The sequence below is a fragment of the Urocitellus parryii genome, chromosome 3 (assembly GCF_045843805.1).
Source record: "Urocitellus parryii isolate mUroPar1 chromosome 3, mUroPar1.hap1, whole genome shotgun sequence".
Taxonomy (NCBI): Eukaryota; Metazoa; Chordata; class Mammalia; order Rodentia; family Sciuridae; genus Urocitellus; species Urocitellus parryii.
In genome coordinates, this window is record NC_135533.1 from 159,215,731 (window position 1) to 159,234,760 (window position 19,030).

Here is a 19,030-nt window from a genome sequence, read left to right on the forward strand (position 1 = left end):
GGACTACTTTCTAATGAATTACTTTTTTAATGGATTCACAGCGATCTGTTCAGGCCACACAGACACAGACACACACACACACACACACACAGGATGCATATGGAAAAAGAGTTTGTATAAACTGTTGGGTTTTTTTTGGTGTGTCTATAGGATAGTTATACTGATATATTACATATACACATATGTACTTTAAGAATATTTAATATAAAATTGTCTTATAAAGTAGAAATATTCTCAATACTCCTTATTAATAATTCTGTCTTCCAGAAGGTGCCCTGGTACAAGCCTGTAATCCCAGCGACTCAGGAGACTAAGGCAAGAGCATTGATTGTTCAAAACCAGCCTCAGCAAAATTGAGGCACTAAGCAACTCAGTGACACCCTGTCTGTAAATAAAATATGAAATAGGACTGAGGATGTGTGTCAGGGGTCAAGTGCCCCTAAGTTCAATCTCCAGTAGCCCCCCAAAATTGTATTTCTATATCTGAAAAGTAGTATGCAATAATTTTTGAGAATGAGATGAGATCTTTATTGGACTTATTATTTCACACATAAAGCATTTAGTTTGAAAATATATCTTAACTTCATTATGTTTTAATAATTTTCACAACCGCTAAATTGCAGAAGAAAACTGCCTTCCACATTGGCACTCTACCTGGTTACAAGGAAATTACTAATGATTAAATTTTTATTTTAATTCCTAGTGGGTAAATGCTGTGACATTTGACTCTTAAATTAACCTGAGGGCTGGGGATGTGGCTCAAGCAGTAGCGTGCTCACCTGGCACGCGTGCAGCCCAGAGTCGATCCTCGGAACCACATACAAAGATGTTGTGTCCACCGAAAACTAAAAAATAAATATTAAAAATTCTCTCTCTCTCTCTCTCTCTTAAAAAAATTGAATCAACCTGAATGCTGCTGGTAGATTGTGCATAGGGATTCATATTCCACTAACCTCAATATATTTGGTGGCATTAAGATTATATCAATTGTATCTGCAAAATTTTTCTTCAGAGGGTCAGATCATAAAGACTTTAGGTTTTGTGAACCAGAAGTTCTATGTGATCATAGCCTGAAATCTACAATACATAATAACTGTATGCCAGTTGACATTCCAGTAAAACTATGTTTTCAGGAGATGGGGGTGTAACTCAGCAGTAGAGTACTTGTCTAGCATTTATGAAGCCTGGGATATGATCTTAGCACTGCAAAACAACAACAACAATAATGCAAACACTTAATTTGAAAAACAGGCTGTGGTGCTATCATTGACCCATAATCACTTATTTTAAAATCTCCATGTTAAACCTAATGTCTACTAGTGCAGGGAGTCTTCAGTGGTTTCTTGCATGCATGTAATTTTTCTTTATACATTTTATTATGCAGCACACCACTTTTCTACAAGGACTTTCTACACAATTATGTTTATGAAATAATTTTATTTTCTGAATTTACCTTTATTTGTTTTCTTATTTTTACTTAAGTCACCATTTCGATATGAAAAATTACTTTGCACATATTTAATAGAAAACAATATCCAAGAATTAGAGGATTTTTATGCAGCATGAAGTAACTGCCCTTGAAACTTATTCTTAGTGTTATTTTTAAGTATGAGGAAACTGATAATTAGCTTATCTAATAAATCAAGAAGAAATGTTCAAGGAGCCTTGTTTTACTTTAGATTCATTTTTTAAAAATTTATTACTTTATATTTTCTTTAGTTATTTTGTTCAATATAGGCAATTTCAAAATGCTCTAAACCTATGATCATTTTGTAAAAATTGAAAAATGAATTAAAGAAGAACAAAGTCACAACATTCTCCATTATGTCATTTAGATATCAGGTCCTTCAAAGGATGGTCTGTTCTCCCTTAAAAATACATTCTCCTTTTCTTTTTGGTGATATGGGTCTAACACAGGTCATGCTTTACCACTAAGCCATATCCCAGGCCCTACATTTATTCCTGAAGATCACTCATGATTTTCTTCCTACACACCTCAAAGAATTGTTATTCCCAAAATTACCACTAATTTTCAAATTAGCACATCTAAATGTAATTTCATGAACTGAATTTTACAATTACTCATTGAGCAATGAAATATTTCCACTTTAAAAACAAGAATGTCCAACCTGCTAAAGAGAGTTTAGACTCTGCACAAACAATTATAAAAAATGGCTCTCTTTTCCACAACCACATATAAATATATACCCAGCCCCCAAATTTATCTAATTAGTTGTAGTAAAACTAATAAAAACTGGGAATAGAGGGCAAAACAAAGAACAGCCTCACTGAATGGGGAAGAAAAGCTGTTATCTTTCCTGCAGATGAGCTTTTCCTCCAAGTTGAAACACTATTGTATGATCAGAAGAAACTGCCCAATTCTCATTTTTTTTTTTGGGGGGGGGGCGGGGGAGTTGGTTTAGAGAAAAGAGGAGATTGCATCTCCAACATTCTGGATTTGACTTTGGATAATTAGGCACACCAAGAAAGAGGAAGAACCATTGAATACCAGGTGGATGAAGAAGTAATACACTTCTGAGAGAAACACACAGCTCTCTGCCTGGAAAGCTAAGTGTCCAGAGAAAATGCATCCATGGAAATGTCACAGAAGCCCTTAAATACATAAATGATTTAACTGGTGAAATTATTCCCCTGTATGAAGCCACTCAGGAGAGAGACTGAAATTCTCAGCCACAGAAAAATTTGTTTAAGGAGCACTCCAATAAAAAGAAGAAAACAGAGCTGTGCTATCCTTTAAAAATTGAAAGACCTGGAAAATGAGACTACTTGGTTTTTCTGTTAAGAAATAAAGAATGACAAAATGTAAGTATTCTGACTGTGGAATTGTAGAGGGAAGTGTTCCTCTGGTGAGCAAACTCATGGGGGGTAACTGGCACTCTGTTTCCCATGCTTGGAATGCTCAGCAGTTTCTCTGTGAAGCTATTAAGATAACTAACACATGTTCAATATCTATTTACTATGGTAATGTCCTTCAAGAAGAGGTTCTGTGTTTTATCACCCAGAACTTTGAGCACCTGGGATTAAAGTAAAAGGTAATATTAATGTAATCATTGAACCAATGATCCAATGTAATTTTTGTGATAAATAAATGAGGCTGCTTGAAGAGCCAGCCATTCTTTCTTTCCTTTCCTGCCTCTGCATCTTGTCTCAGTGTCTCCCTTTATTTTGCTTACAACAAAAACACTGCAGTTTTAAAAGTATTCTGAAATACTAATAATAATGAAAAAAATGACTTAGTAAATCTAATTATTGGGGATAAATCTATCAAAAATATAATTGAAAATACAAGTGATTATTAAATTTGTGGATGTCAATCACCCTTACTCACAATACTGGGAATATAACCTAGGGATATTCCACCAGGGAGCTGTACACACAGTCTTTTTTAAATGAAAAGTTTTAATTTTGAGAAGCTAAAGTACCCAGGCTGAAAAAGTTCACATTAGTTATTAATAGCCCTTCATTTGAGAATCAAGAAGAAGGACTATTCTTTAAATAAATTTTATACTGTAAAAGTAACTCAGTAGGTGACAAATATGAATGAATGAATTATCATATCAGCAAGTGTACTATCAGCTACTACTAGAAAGACAAGCATAGTACATAGGTTAATAGCTGGGTCCTAGCTAACTTTATGAACCAGATCATTAGATTCTAAGATTTTAAAAATATTCTGCACTACAGGAACCTAACATTAATGTCTTAGGGTTTCACTCTATTAATTAAAAATAGCAAAAATGAATGGAAGTGAAAAAATCTAATTAGAACATCTGTAAAAAGAATCTACAAATAAGAAAAAATACTTTCTAGATGTACAAATCCAGAAGTTAAAGATATCCCTTTCAGAGAATTCATGTCTAATAATAGTTTAAAGAGTAATATAGATGAAGGAACACTTTAGTAAGTATTTCTAATTAAAACAGCAATGAAAGTTGAAAGAATGAGTACCACTTCTGCAAAACAGGAGACAGAACTGTATTTAGATGGTACAACACTTATTTTTCAATTAAAATCATAAACCTGAAGCATGCCAGCTATTGCTGTTTATATTCAAAAGTAATTAAATTAAAATTCACTATTCAAATCTACTTTAATAGAATAGAGAAATATTTAAGAAAGGAAAAGAAAAGATAAATTACATATTTAGTAGACATGATGAAAAGTACTTTATTATCAATCTTGAAATTACTCAGAAAACCAGAGGCATTGGGGAAAAAACATCAATATCTTAATATTGCATTGAGATATCAATAAAAGTTAAATGTGGAGAATGATAACTTTATTCATGTTAGGGATTGGGAAGCAATGAATTTTGGTGGCTATAGTCTGAAATCTGTTATACACAATGAGTGTGAACATATTTCAAATTATTATTAGAGTCATGGTAGAGTGATCACCTACTATGATTGCACATAGATATCCCTGAGGTTGATGTCTAGCAGCAATAAACTATAACTGAAAAGCCAAAATGGTGATAGCATTTACAAATATGTCCATGATTTGGATTGTCCTACAGACATTGATTTCCTCATTCTTGCACTACATCTAAGTTCCTGCTAATGCAGCAAATCATTTTAAAGACACCTTATTCACATCTCTTACTTTTTCTGCTAATGCAGCAAATCATTTTAAAGACACCTTATTTACATCTCTTACTCCTTTGTAAATATATCACAATTTGTATCATGCCACATTTTTCAAATATATTTATGTGCAATTTTTAAAATGTGAGATTACAAAATGGCATTATTATTAAATTTTTTCCCTTTTATTCCTTTTCTAGAATTCAGACCTTTTATGTGACCATTTTTTTTATGTTTGAACAAAATAAAATATTTTAAATTTAAAATATTTTAAATATTTTTAAATGATTTTAATCTACCAAGAAATATTCTCCTTGAAATATTTATTCTTCCTGATGCCTTTAGTTACACACATATATCAACAACAACAAAAACAACAAAAAGCTTTATGAATTTATTATTAAATACTTTGATCTAATGTGGTTTCTTTGCCACATTTATATAATTATAAAAATGTTTAGTTACTAGGTATAATGGTTAAGACCCGAAATCTCAGCAATTGATGAATAAACCAGGAGGATCACAAGTTCAAAGCCAGCCTCATCAACTTAATAAAAATATCAGCAACTTAGTGAAACCTGTCTCAAAGTAAAAATAAATTTAAAAAATGATTGTGGTGCAACTCAGACATAAAATGCCCCAGGTTTCAATACCCAGTGCACCTTCCAAATAAACAACAACCAAAAAAATTGTGTTACAAATAACTATACAATCATCATTTTGTTATTGAAACATATAATTAAAAAAGAACAAAATTAGATCTCACAAAATTAGACCTCACATATGACATTTGGCTATGTGTGTGAAAGAAAGCTTTCAGCATTCTTTTTTTTTTCAGCATTGAAAAAAAAATATAACAAAAATATTTATCACAAATAATTAAAGGTACTATGGCCAAGATAATGCTAAAGAGACTATAAAATTGCACATTATAATTAATAAATAATAAATTAATGCATATTTTATGACTTAATTGAAATATAAGAAAATTGAGTGTTTAAACAAAACAGCAAAGCCCTCAATGGTTGACACAGGAAAACACAGAAAGAAGGGAAAAAACATGCATATTAGAATATAAGAATATAAGGCATGGTTTTATTTTTGACAATTGGAATAAGAACTATAATTTCAAAATGTGAGCCTATATATCTGTCACTAGAATTTTGTGTACCTCTGAGAGCAAATGCACTATGCTGTGTGTCTAAACACTGTCTAAATTTATGCAAAAGTCATTAAAGTAAAAGATATTCAGGTTTCATACATGCAATATCAACAGTTAGTGCCCTCTTTTATACAAGATGCATGGTATCTAAATCCTAAACTTATCCAATAATCAATGAAACATTTGGAATCTCTATCACATGCATTCTGCATAACATTCAGATTTTTTAAAAAATCTTTGCCCTTGAAAACCTGGTTTGCATCTGTTTGTTTTGAGTAAGTGTTTCATGATCTGTTGCTGACATAATTCTCACATACTAGGCTATCACAGCTGTCATCATTCATCTCTAAAATACAGAATAACTATGAAACCATTTGTGGTATATTTGAAACCTTTTCTCTCTACATAAAAAAAAAAAAAAGCTGATCATCTTGTGGGGTGTGGAAAATGTTGAAGAAGAAAGAAGTTTATTTTCCTCTTTCTTACTCCATGTTTATACATTCTGGAGCTTTCTGATGTGTGAGGACCCTGGCCTAGATCACAGAGAAAAGCTTTACTTTTCTTGCATAGAATTTAATGATTTCTTGTGCTTGCATTTCTATAATACCTTTGCCCCAAACAAATCACTGTCAATAAGATAACATATTTTCCTTTATAAACTCAGACTCTGGTCTATATTTCTGGCTTCTTTCTGTTGCACTTATACAATCCATGGCTGTTCTGTACCCAACATTTTTTGACAGCCTTCACCCTTCACTTTTTGAAGTTGGGATCTTCAGGTGGTGGTTCAGTAGCCTGGTGCATATTAGATCCTCTTGGGAGCATTGCAAAAATCTTGGATCCTTTTCACACTGAGCAATTCTGAATCACTCTGTGGTAGAGCCTAAGAATCACTATTCTATAATATTCACCAGATGTTTTATATATCTTGCCAGATTTGAGATACTGCTGTGAAAGCTGAGGTACCTATTCAAATTTCATTTAGGAAAAGAAGCACTGTTACAAAAGAAAACCATAGATAGACTATTAGTATTTTAAGCAACAAAAGGTGGGAGGGTGATTTATGGTCAAGTTAAGACAAACGGTAATTAAATTTCAAAACTATTTTAATGTAAGCTCAAGTGGAAAGCATTGTACAACCTGACTTTTCTGATATCCAGTCAGAAACTGGCAGAGTAGGGATGAGGTGCCCTTAATTAAGCAACACCTAGGTGGGCCAAGGGTCTTAGAAAACATGGAAAGAATTTAGACCAGCTTTGGATATTTGGGGAACAAACCCAGTAGAGAAGATGAGTAACCTTGGCAGTGGCTTTTGGTTCTAGGCACTGCATACTAAAGGCAATAGGCCAGTTAGTGCTGGGGGACAGGATGATCAGGATATAACCTCACAAACTGTGTCAGGGTTAGACATTATGAGGGGGTTTCTTCTGCAGGGGGTGATAATAAGAGCTTGTATGAGATTGCTTGTGGAGGATTTTTTCTTCTCAAGTTCTTCATGCTGGAAAATAAGTTCTAGGGGGCCAGACACACATCATTTTGTTGTTAAACACTGTATCTCCAACATATGCCACTGTGGCTGTTACATAACAGTAGGTTCTCAGCTACACCAGCTATTGTTCTGGTGTAGCAAATTCTCTGTCTACAAGCAGCAAGACACGATTTGTGTCTACTGATTGTTAAGAGGCTGGTGCTAACCTTTTTTACATCCTTGAATATGGGATGAGGGGTCAGTAGTGCTATGCAGACATGTAGGGCAACTTGGTTGCTATACTACAAAAAGAGTCTTGAATTCAGAATGATTAGACTATCTCTACCAGGTTAATTCTTATTTGGGGGCATGGCACAGTGTTGCATTCTTTTCTTATTCCCCTCTGTCCACTATCACCTTTCTGTGACTGAAGGCAGCTGAAGGGAGTTTCTGCAAAGAAACTCAGTGGGGGTACATGTTCTGATTTTCAAAATAAAAGGACAGCAAACATTAAAAGGTTTAGATTTTTCTTTCAAAAACTATTAGTCTTCTTCATTGTTACCATTTTTATTTTAGCCTAATACTTCAGGAATTACTTTTCCAAGTCTATCAAACATGAAATGAGCTATTGCCAAACACCAAATAGATCCATTATATTTGGAACCATCCACCTAAAGCTTGCCCAAGCCAACTAGAGTAGTCAGACACAGGAGGGCTTAAGCCTTTCTCAGGAGACTTTAAGGCTTTTTCTGTTTTCTTCTACCACTTTTCTTCAGCTCTTGAGGAAAATATAATTTATTACACCTCAGATAGGTCTGCCATGTTGTAAAAACAGGAAAACTATTCTTTAATCTTGTGGTTTGATATTGCTCCCTTAACAACATTACCTGATACAGATGAAATTTTAAGACAGACTTTAATAGGATTTCAAATAGATTAATCATTTTATTTAGTTTTTTATTTGTTCAAATTAGATATACATGATAGTAGAAAGCACTTTGACACATCATACACAAGTGGAGTATAACTTCTCATTTTTTAAGTCATACATGATGAAGAATTGCACTGGTCATGTAATCATATGTACACACGGGGTAATAATGTCTTACTGATTCTACTCTCCTTTCAATCCTCATACTCTCTCACCTCCCTTAAGAAACAAATGAATCTTTCCCATCATCACTTTTCTGACAATGTACATTATCTTTTAACTGCCTTCTCTATTTCCATTTTTATTTAAGCACATGGTTTTTATTAAGTCTACAGATGCAATTGTTAATTGCTTCTACAAACACCCTCACAGACACTTTCTAAATTAATACCTTGCAATATATTAGGACATTTCTTAACATAGTCACATTGATTCATAAAAGCACCAAATTATAAACTGAATCATAGCAATAGGGTAATATATGTTGTATTGTTTTCCTGGAACTGACATAATAGATGACCACAAACAAGATGGCTCAACACAACAGAAGTTTATTTTTTCACATTTCAATTGAACAAAAGTAGAGAAGAAAGGTGTTAGGCCAGAGTGGTTCCTTCTGGATTTCCTGAGGGTGTATCTGTCCCATGGCTCTCTCTTAGCGTCTGGTTACTTCCAGCAGCTATTCATGTTTCCTGGCTTGTTGTTGCACCATTCCAATTTTTGTCTTTGCTTTCTCTGGCTTTCTCTAAAACTGTAAGTATGTCACCTCCTCTTCTTATATCAATACCAATCTTTGAACTTAAGGTCAATTGTTATTCATTTTGATCTAATTTAAAATAAAATTAACACTGGTAAACACCTAAGGTTTTTCATTGCTCCTTATTGGAACTATATCCACTTTAATCAGAATTGGCAGTCCATTCAAAGTACATTTGTTAGTTTAACAAAAAGCTCTTTAGCTAAATTTATCACAGGATTTCTCATAGAAAATAGGTATCTATCAAAGAGAATGTTTGTTTAATCAAATAAAGTCTTCATGTCTGGACCAAATAAATATTATGTCAGGAAATTATGAACTAAGATATCTTGATGAATCTATTCCTTGCTAGGATCAGGCATGAGGTAATCTAATAAACTTGACCTTCAGTGGGCCTGGAGTTATGGCTCAGTGGTAGAGCACTCACCTTACATGTTTAAGGACCTGGGTTTGATCCTCAGCGCCACATAAAAATAAATAAAGAAAATAAATTTCTTGTGTCTAACTACTATATATATATATATATATATATATATATATATATATATATAATATAATTAACATTTACAACCCACGTTCTAACTGTAAAATGGGATGAGAGATACCTAAAGTATAAAATTAATCTTCAGTGGAAGTTAAAATATTAAAATTTCTAATACAATATATGAAAATCTAGGGCTTATTTTTATATCTCTATGTCCTTCTTATAAGTCTTCTAATTTCACCATAAATACTAACAGAAAAAATTATAATTATCTGATTTAAGTAAATTATATTCTCCATTGTTTGATTAAAATGTATAAAAGTATTAAGAGATGCTAGGGTATTATTTACTCAATAATATGTTTTACTCTTACATAGAACATTTAGTCAAGTGGAACACTGTGATGTCTGTCATTTAATGACAGGATTCAATACATGATTATTAACATATAAACAAATATTCAGTTATAATAACATAATGCATACATAAGGTAAATATAGGTGAAAAATGCACTGTAAACTGGCATGATGGTCCAAGCTTGTATAGAAGTAAATTGGGAAGCTGAAAAGTTTTAAAAGTTTAAATTCAGCCTCAGCAACTTAGTGTTGTTTCAAGCAACTTAACAAGACCAGTCTCAAAATTTGAAAAAGTGGGGAGAGGGCTTGGGAATGTAGCCCAGTGTTTAAAAATCCCTAAATATAAACTGCAGTACAAAAAAGTAAAGTTTAAACCATTAAAATTCAGTATAAAACATCAAAAATAGCTTTTTAAAAATTCGTTATGAGATTTACTTTTTTTGAGAGAGAGAGAGAGAGAGAGAGAGAGAGAGAGAGAGAGAATTTTTTAATATTTATTTTTTAGTTTTCAGCATTCACAACATCTTCATTTGTATTTGGTGCTGAGGATCGAACCCAGCGCCACACACATGCCATGCGAGCACGCTACCTACCACTTAAGCCACATCCTCAGCCTAAAAATAGATTTCTTATAATTGTTTTCTCCAACATTCAAAAGTGAGAATAGCTAGTAATCTTTGATTTAGAAAAAAATTTATACACTTTCAAAGATGAGGTTTCTGCACTATGCATGTATAAAAATCATGATTGTTATTTCTACCAAATAACTGGATAGTGTTTAATAAATTTACGCAAAAGTTAAAGATAACTACTCATTTTCTATATTTAAATTAGTTCTGTCTTTCACTTATCCTCATATACATCAAGGTGTAATGTATAGGTGATGACTTTACTCTCACATTTGTCAAGGTGTTTATTGTAAATGTTTTGTTGTTATATAAGGCATTCATTTTGGACAAAATATGTTCAATGTTCACTACTGGTATGAGTTTTCAAATGTTCGATGAATTGAAAATTTGAATAGGTTTTGGAAATATTATCTAACTTTTTAGGATTTCTGGGCACAATGAATTCTCCAAAAATCAGCAGTGTTTAAGAAACATGTGGCTATGAAACATTTTTTTTTTTCCATTTGTATTCTCTCTAACCAGTATGTATCCTCAGATACTGAGTATTGGTGAATCAATTATGGAGGCATTGTCACATTGTCAATTTTCACATTTCAAAAATTTCTCTCTGCTGTGATGATTGTGGAGAGGATTAAATGTTGACCCATCCTTAAAGAAACAGTACAAAGGTCTTACTTGTAGTGTGTTTTCTCCAGTGTGTTTTCTTGGATGTCTAGTAATGTGTGATATATAATTAAAAATGTTTCTACATTCTCTACATTTGTAGTCTTCTTTGCAGAATAAATAGCCTAGTAGTGGTGAAAAAGTTTTGATTTCTTATTAAAAGCTTTGCTACATTGTTTCGTTTTGTAGGGGTTCTTTTCTGTATAAATTTTGTGGTTAATAAGGTTTGCTTTTTCTTTAAAAGCATTATCACTTTCTTCATATTTTTAAGGTATCTCACCAGAGTGTCTTCTGCTGTGGTAAATAAAAGTTTTATTTTTGATTAAAAGCTTTGCCACATTATTTACATTTGGAGGGCTACTCTCCAGTGTGAGTTCTCCTGTGGCAAGTAAGACTTGTCTTTTGACTAAAGGCTTTGCCACATTCTTTACATTTGTAGGCCTTCTCTCTAGTTTGAGTTCCGTTGTGGCAAATAAGGCCAGATTTTTTATTAAAAGCTTTGCCACACTTTTTACATTTGTAGAGCTTCTCTCCAGTGTGAGTTCTATTGTGGCAAATAAGGCCTGATTTTTGACTAAAAGGTTTTCCACATTCTTTACATTTGTAGGGCTTCTCTCCAGTGTGAGTTCTGTTGTGGCAAATAAGGTGTGTTTTTTGAGTAAAAGCTTTGCCACATTCATTACATTTGTAGGGCTTCTCTCCCATGTGAGTTCTGCTGTGACAAATAAGGTTTGACATTTGAGTAAAAACTTTGTCACATACTTTGCATTTCTAGACCTTCTCTTCAGTGTGAGTTCTTTTGTGACAAATAAGGCTTGTTTTTTGACTAAAAGCTTTGCCACACTCTGTACATTTGTAGGCCTTCTCTCTAGTGTGAGTTCCATTGTGGCAAATAAGGCCTGCTTTTTGACTAAAAGCTTTTCCACATTCTATACATTTGTAGGGCTTTTCTCCAGTGTGAGTTCTGTTGTGGTAAGTAAGGCCTGCTTTTTTATTAAAAGCTTTTTCACATTCTTTACATTTGTAGGGCTTCTCTCCAGTGTGAGTTCTCTTGTGGCAAATAAGGTGTGGTTTTTGACTAAAAGTTTTTCCACATTGTTTACATTTGTAGGGCTTCTCTCCAGTGTGAGTTCTGTTGTGGCAAATAAGGGTTGATATTTGAGTAAAAACTTTGTCACATACTTTGCATTTGTGAGCCTTCTGTCTAGTGTGAGTTCTGCTGTGGTGAATAAGGTGTATTTTTTGACTAAAAGCTTTGCCACATTCTTCACTTTCTTTGTAGGGATTCTCTCCAGTATGCATTCTTCTATGACATATAAGGGTTGATATTTGATATTTTCCACATACTTTACATTTGTAGGTCTTCTTTTCAGTGTGAATTCTGCTTTGCTTAATAAAGATTGATTTTTCTTTAAAAACTTTATCACATTCTGCCCATTGGTAGGACATCTCTCCAGCATGGGTTCTTCTGTGGTAAATAAGACTTTTTTTTTTTTTTTTTACTAAAAGCTTTGCCACATTGTCTATGTTTGTAGGGCTTCTCTCCAGTATAAATTCTTTGGAGGTGAACAAGGCCTGATTTTTTGTATAATTTCTGATGTTTACTCTCACGTAGAGTTTTCCATATTTTCTTTTGTTGTAAATAGTCAAGATAACAATTTCTATATTTCCCACTGATCACTTTGTGAAATATATGTTTTATGCCCTTTTCTGGTGAATATTCTTCGGTGTGATGAGGAGTCATGGCTGAATAAACAAAAAAAATTAAAAAAATACATACTAGACTGGGATAAATATATTTGCATACACAACATGAAGTTAAGGTAAAATAAGTACACCAGGAGTGTAGCAGATTCGTAAATCCAAAGTTATCATTAATCCAGAAATATATCAGTTCAATAAAAATGTATAAACAAAATTACCTTGGGAATATTATCCAAATTTTTTAAGAGACCACAGTATCCAAGAGTAGTACATCACTAAGTAGAGTAATACAATAGAGAGAAGGAAAGTATGTTACTTTTATCATCCACAGACTTTTGTCCTCCATAAGATAGCATTCTGTATTTAGTAAATATCTACCAGTTACGTTCACTCTCAGTAGAATATAAAAAATGTAAAACATATATAAACATCTGTGGCTTTTTTAAAGAGTGTCTGAAAACTGTTTTTTATCTACCATGACATATAGACATAAAAATAACTGATAGATTTTGGGTGATAATACCATAAATATTCAACAAGGGTAAAGTGGTTATGGACTCTTAAAAAGAAATATGAACAAAAATTTTACTAAGAAATATACACATATATGTCTATAAAATTTTCCCTAAAAATATATTTAAAAGACTATAAAAACCTTGCATAGCCTATGTCCTTAATACTTGGATGAAATCAAAATATGGCAATCAAGAATAATAAATTGATTTTTATAGTTTCAAATTTGTGTGATATGATTATTTCTTTTAATGACAAATACAACTTTATGAATTTACTACATATATTATGGTATTGTATACTATTTATAGAAGGTAAAATGACTAAAATGAATCAACACATGCATTATTTTATATAATTATCAGTTTTGTACTTACAAGGTATTGTATTCCTTCTATTAGTATTTATGAAGAACATGATACACTACACTCACCATGTGGTTAACAAAACTCTTGACCCTCTTATGCCCACTAAAATAAAAATATGGAGACTTTGACTAACAATGTCAACCCTACACAAAACACAGTACCTGGTGAGCAAAATTTTACTCATTAAATTTCTGACTTCCACATGTGAATCAAAAGCTCCTGCAACTGACTCTCTGCCTGCCATATTTTACTTAATGCAAAGTCCTGCATATATATCTTATAACACTTTAAGAGACAAAATATTTTATATAACTAAATAATAATAGTATATAAGTACAATATTTGTACTCATTTAATCATTGATGGGCACATATATTGAGACTCTGTCTTGAATATTAAGAACAATGTTTGCACTAAACACAAAAGCAGAGGTATCTCTTCAATTGGCTGATTTAATTGTTCATGGATATATATTTAGTGCTGACATTTCTGGATCTTTAGGTCATCCAACTTTAAATTTTTTTATGTGTGGTGCTTGGGATTAAGCCCCAAAATTCTATATCACTGAACTACAACATAAGTCTTTTTAAACTTATTGAGTCATGTTGTTTCTAAATATCTGTGACTTGCCTCAAACTTGAAGTACTTTTGCATGGCCTCCCAATTAGCTAGTATTACAAGGATGTAGCACTGTACTTGCCTATTTTTATTTATTTAAAACTTTTGATACTATTTTTCCCAAAAACGACTATATAATCTACTGTTAGCTGTTTTAATGAACAAATCAATTAAAATAGTACAGCTAATAAAGATAAAGAAAAGCATGGCTTAATCCAAGTGAACAAACAAAACATTAAGAAGGGAACATTAGAATACTGACAATTATGAATTACTCAAAGAACACTAAATAACTATTTAAAGAAAGTTTAGTGAGTGAAATTGAGACAAAAAATGTTAATATGAATAAGCTCAAAATATGTGTGTGAATAATTCTTTTAGAAAAAATGAGAGAGGCATTCCTAGTGAAAAAAGCTGAAATTCTACCAATATGGGAGAAGCTTATCAAGCAGGACCATAAGGTCAAGTCCAGTCTAAGCAACTTAGTGAGATACTGTAAAAAATTTAAAACCTATAGGATATATAAAGGGAAGTATGAATATATATATATATATATATATATATATATATAGAATCCAAGCATGCAACAAATGAGTCTTCACTTCAAAATATTTATGATTATTAATGAATTATTGCAAAACACAAATCAAAAGAAAAAAATTACTAACAGAATTGAATCTAAAAGAAAAAAAACTTCCAAGTCAGTTCCAGCAGAGAGCATGGCAAGAAACCAAGCATGATCTGCTCTCAGAGGCCCTATTCACTTAAAGACAGATAATGCCCTTGCCTACACATCTCGTTCTTTTGCACAATTTTTTTTATCAGTAAGATATGGTTTTAAATCATGAAATTTCTCATCATCCTTCTGGACAAGCTTTGGTTGAATGAGCAAATTATATCCTTAAAAATTGCCGTTTAAAACAGAAACAAAAAAAGGGATCAAGCCTCTCTCATATTAATGATGCTTTAAATATTGTTTTATTTACAGTTAATGTGATCATTATACAACACAAAATTAATGCTCAAAAATAGTCAACAGCCTTGAATAGACATTTTATTCCCAAACAGCCATTACCAAAAAAAAAAAAATATGTAATATATAGGATTCTACCAGACCCAGCATGACAAGATCCTCTAATCACATGGGGAAAAGCATAGACTGCTACGCTTGTGACAACAGGTCCTGTTTGGACTCTAGCTCAATGCATGAGATGTAGCAATTTTAAATAGATAACAGGAACTTCACAAGATGATTCCTAAGTTTTATTTAATCCTGGAAGAGGAGAGTCCCCCCAAACAAAAGGGCAATGATTATTCACCTTGAAAGAGAATAACCATTAAAAAAGGACCCCAAGATATTATAATTGCAGTGACTTGGGGGAATTTAAAATTGTTAACAGCCTCATCTCAATAGGTATTGGCTCAAATGGGGTTAGAATGCCCTCTGGATCACTTAGTTACTTCTTTGATTGCTAAACTCACACAAAACTCTGTAAATGCTTTGATCTCAATAGCAATGTTGCTCAGTTTTTTGTACACCAGCTGTGGGAAATTTGGTACTGTGAGATCCTGGACTTCTAAAACCCATTATAATATCTGTACTCACTTGTCTGTTACATACCTGCAAAAATGTCTCATGGTACCCTTTGTTGCCTTAGCGGACTGTGTTCTTACCATCCTCACAGTAATAGGCCACTATCCTGCTTAACGTATTCATAAAAGATCTATTCCCCTTGATAAAAACTGTGATGATTCAGTGAACCTTCTCTCTAAGGCAGAATATGATGCTTTGACATTCTTCTTAGTGAGTGCCCCTGGACTAGCTCTAGGGGCTTACAAAATAACTATGAAACTGGCCTATGGTATTATAAAAAGTATTTGTCATGCCTCCATAGCTATTAATATGCTTAATGAAGAACAAAAACAACACTGTCAAGCCATTCTTGACAATCAGGCTGCAATTGATTATGTGCTATTGTGCTTATTTTACATCAAAAAGGATGCCAGAAGTTTAATAACATGTGTTCCTTCAATTTAAGTGATAATAGTAATTTTATTTCAAAAGAGTTAGATTAACTTAAAGTATCTTTTATAAGGCCCAACAAGATGATGGAAGTTTAGATTTGTTGGATTGGCTAACTGTATGTTTACTAAATTTCATCTGGGTCAAAAAATATTCCTAGGTAGATGCTTACTGATGTTGGCATTGTTATGTTGCACTTGCTGTTGTCTATGCCTGCCTATTTTTTGCCCCCACCATCATTAAGGAGAAAATTGATACTATTTTTTTTCAAAAGGCCTTTAAAAAATGGGGAGGGGGAGCTATAGGTATACTGACAATGGAAATAGACAGGAAAATGTGGAGGTGATGGTGACTGGCACCCTGAGTCCCACAATTGTAATGCCCAGCAGTTTCTCCCTGAAGCTTCTAAGATAACTATACAGGTGCACTATCTAGTTTCAGTGGTAAAGTTCTTAGGGAGAAGGGACTCTGTGTTTGTTTGAACTGTACCTTATATTGCTTAGTTAGCACTTGGGATTGAGAAAATACTAGGTTAGAAATGTAGTCATGGTAATAGAAGCTATGTAATTTTGGAGTATACTACATGCTGCCATGAAGAGGAGTAGCCACTTTTTCTTTTTTCCTTTGCACTGTGTGTCTGTGTGTCTCTCTCTTCTGTTTGATTCCTTACAGGTTTCTTCACAAGAAGATTTGTAACAGATCATTCTGGCCCTCAAAATGATAGGTAAGTTTTGGTGGTTAACCTGAATAAACTGGGACATCACTTAAAAAAAAAAGACTAAAAAGAATTTGAAAATGTGATAAACATAGGGCAGTATGTTTTCAATGATAACAAACAAAAGAAATAAACCTAAGCTTTCTGAAAAATATTTTCTGCTGGATAACTACCCCATCAACATTTTTAAGTTTGGTTTCCTCCTGGACATTTGGCCCTCTCAACTGCTATGTGTAGGCTATAATAGTTTACATCACTGAATTATGCTAGGTACTATTTATCTAAACTGAAAGACATATAACATACCGGAAAAAGGAAGAGATTAAAGAGTAAAATAATATTTATTAAAGAGTGAAATGTCTGTGCTAAAAAACGCCCTTTTTTTTTTGAAGCACAAATCTGAAACTCATTCTTATAGAGAAGTTCCCAGAAGATATTCTGCAAGAGAAGTAAATCACATAATAATTATTAATTTAAAATTCTAAAGGGAAATTATACTTACCAAGGAAGGCCAAGTTTTTGTAGTTCTCTAACATCACATCTCTATATAAGTTTTTCTGAGCAGGCTGAAGGCACTCCCACTCCTCTTCAGTGAAATCAATGGCTACATCCCTGAATGTTAACAATTCCTGAAACAAGAATATGTAAATAAATAACACATTGACCACATGAACATTTTCACGGTTTGTAATGTAACTGAAGTTGAAATGAGAGTTAATAGATTATCATGTAGGTAGTGACTAATTACTAAGTTGTTTTTGAACATGATGACACTATTATCTACTTCTGCAGAAAAAGTAGTTAAGTCCAAAAAAGTATATATATACTCCACATTTATGAAATACAATATAAAACTCAGGCATTACCACAAAAAATATATATTTTGTAATTTTTTATAGCATGAGCTAAATTGTACATATCATTCAGATGAAAAAAATATAGATATAAGAAAGGGAATCCTCAAATTTTAATTGTCCAACCATTAATTAGAGATTTTCTAAGGTGTACAATCTTATTTATTATTTCTGTGACGGAGCTGGCTTTTCTGAATATGTAGTGATATCTCTAATAATTCCAATACCAATGGCATAAGAGAAATTTTGAAATGTAACAAGGTAGACAGACCATTTAAAGAAAACATTCAATAGTAAATTTAAGTTCAAACATTTTATGGTATTTATGTGTGTTATTAATATTGAAAATATCAACAACAATCTTGTTTGGATTTACTTTTTTAAAAATTTTATCAATTTTAATGTATGAAATAAAAATATAAATATGCAACAAAATTTGATAGATGTATGTATTGTATGATGCATGTAATAAGATAAGCATACAGCTTTTCAAACAAATATAAGTTGTTTTTTTTGTTTTATAAGTTCTTTTAGTTCTAACTGATAGTAAAATCAATTTTCATGAAATTATGCAAGCATGGGCTATATCTTATTCTAATTAAATCCTATTCTTGTGGGTGACCATAAAGGTGGGATTCACTTACATACTTTTATACATTTACATGTCTTTTATATTCCTATCCCCTTCCCTTTTATTTATTTATTCATTTATTTATTTGGTCTACCATTGTGTAATCTATTGATCTTCTTTTCTTACCCCTCCCCCACTTTATGAGTTTTAAAAGTTTTCACATATCAGCAAAAATGTTCAACTTTTGGTTTTAAAGGATTGGTGTGTTTTACTTAGCATAAAATCTCCAGATCCATGCATTTCCTGGCAAATGTCATAAATTCATTCTTCTTTATGGCTGAGTAACATTCCATTGTATACATAAGCCACAATTTTTTTATCCATTCATTGTTGAATGGAACCTAGGTTACTTTTATAGCTAAGCTATTGTGAATTGTGTTGCTATAAACATTAATGTGGCTGTGTCAATGCAGTATGCTGATTTTATGTCCTTTGGGTATATACAGTGCAATCAAAAAACTGCGTTAAGTGGTGGTTTCATTCATTGAACAATATCCATACAGGTTATTTTGTATCAATTACAATCTAAACTATCATTTAGACCTCGATG

The 19,030-nt window shown here is 32.4% G+C and overlaps 1 pseudogene; it reads right to left on the reverse strand.

Annotated features, from left to right (window-relative positions):
• Nucleotides 1–11,179: 11,179 nt before the first annotated feature.
• On the reverse strand, nucleotides 11,180–12,503 carry LOC144253804 (uncharacterized; annotated as a pseudogene).
• Nucleotides 12,504–19,030: the final 6,527 nt, after the last annotated feature.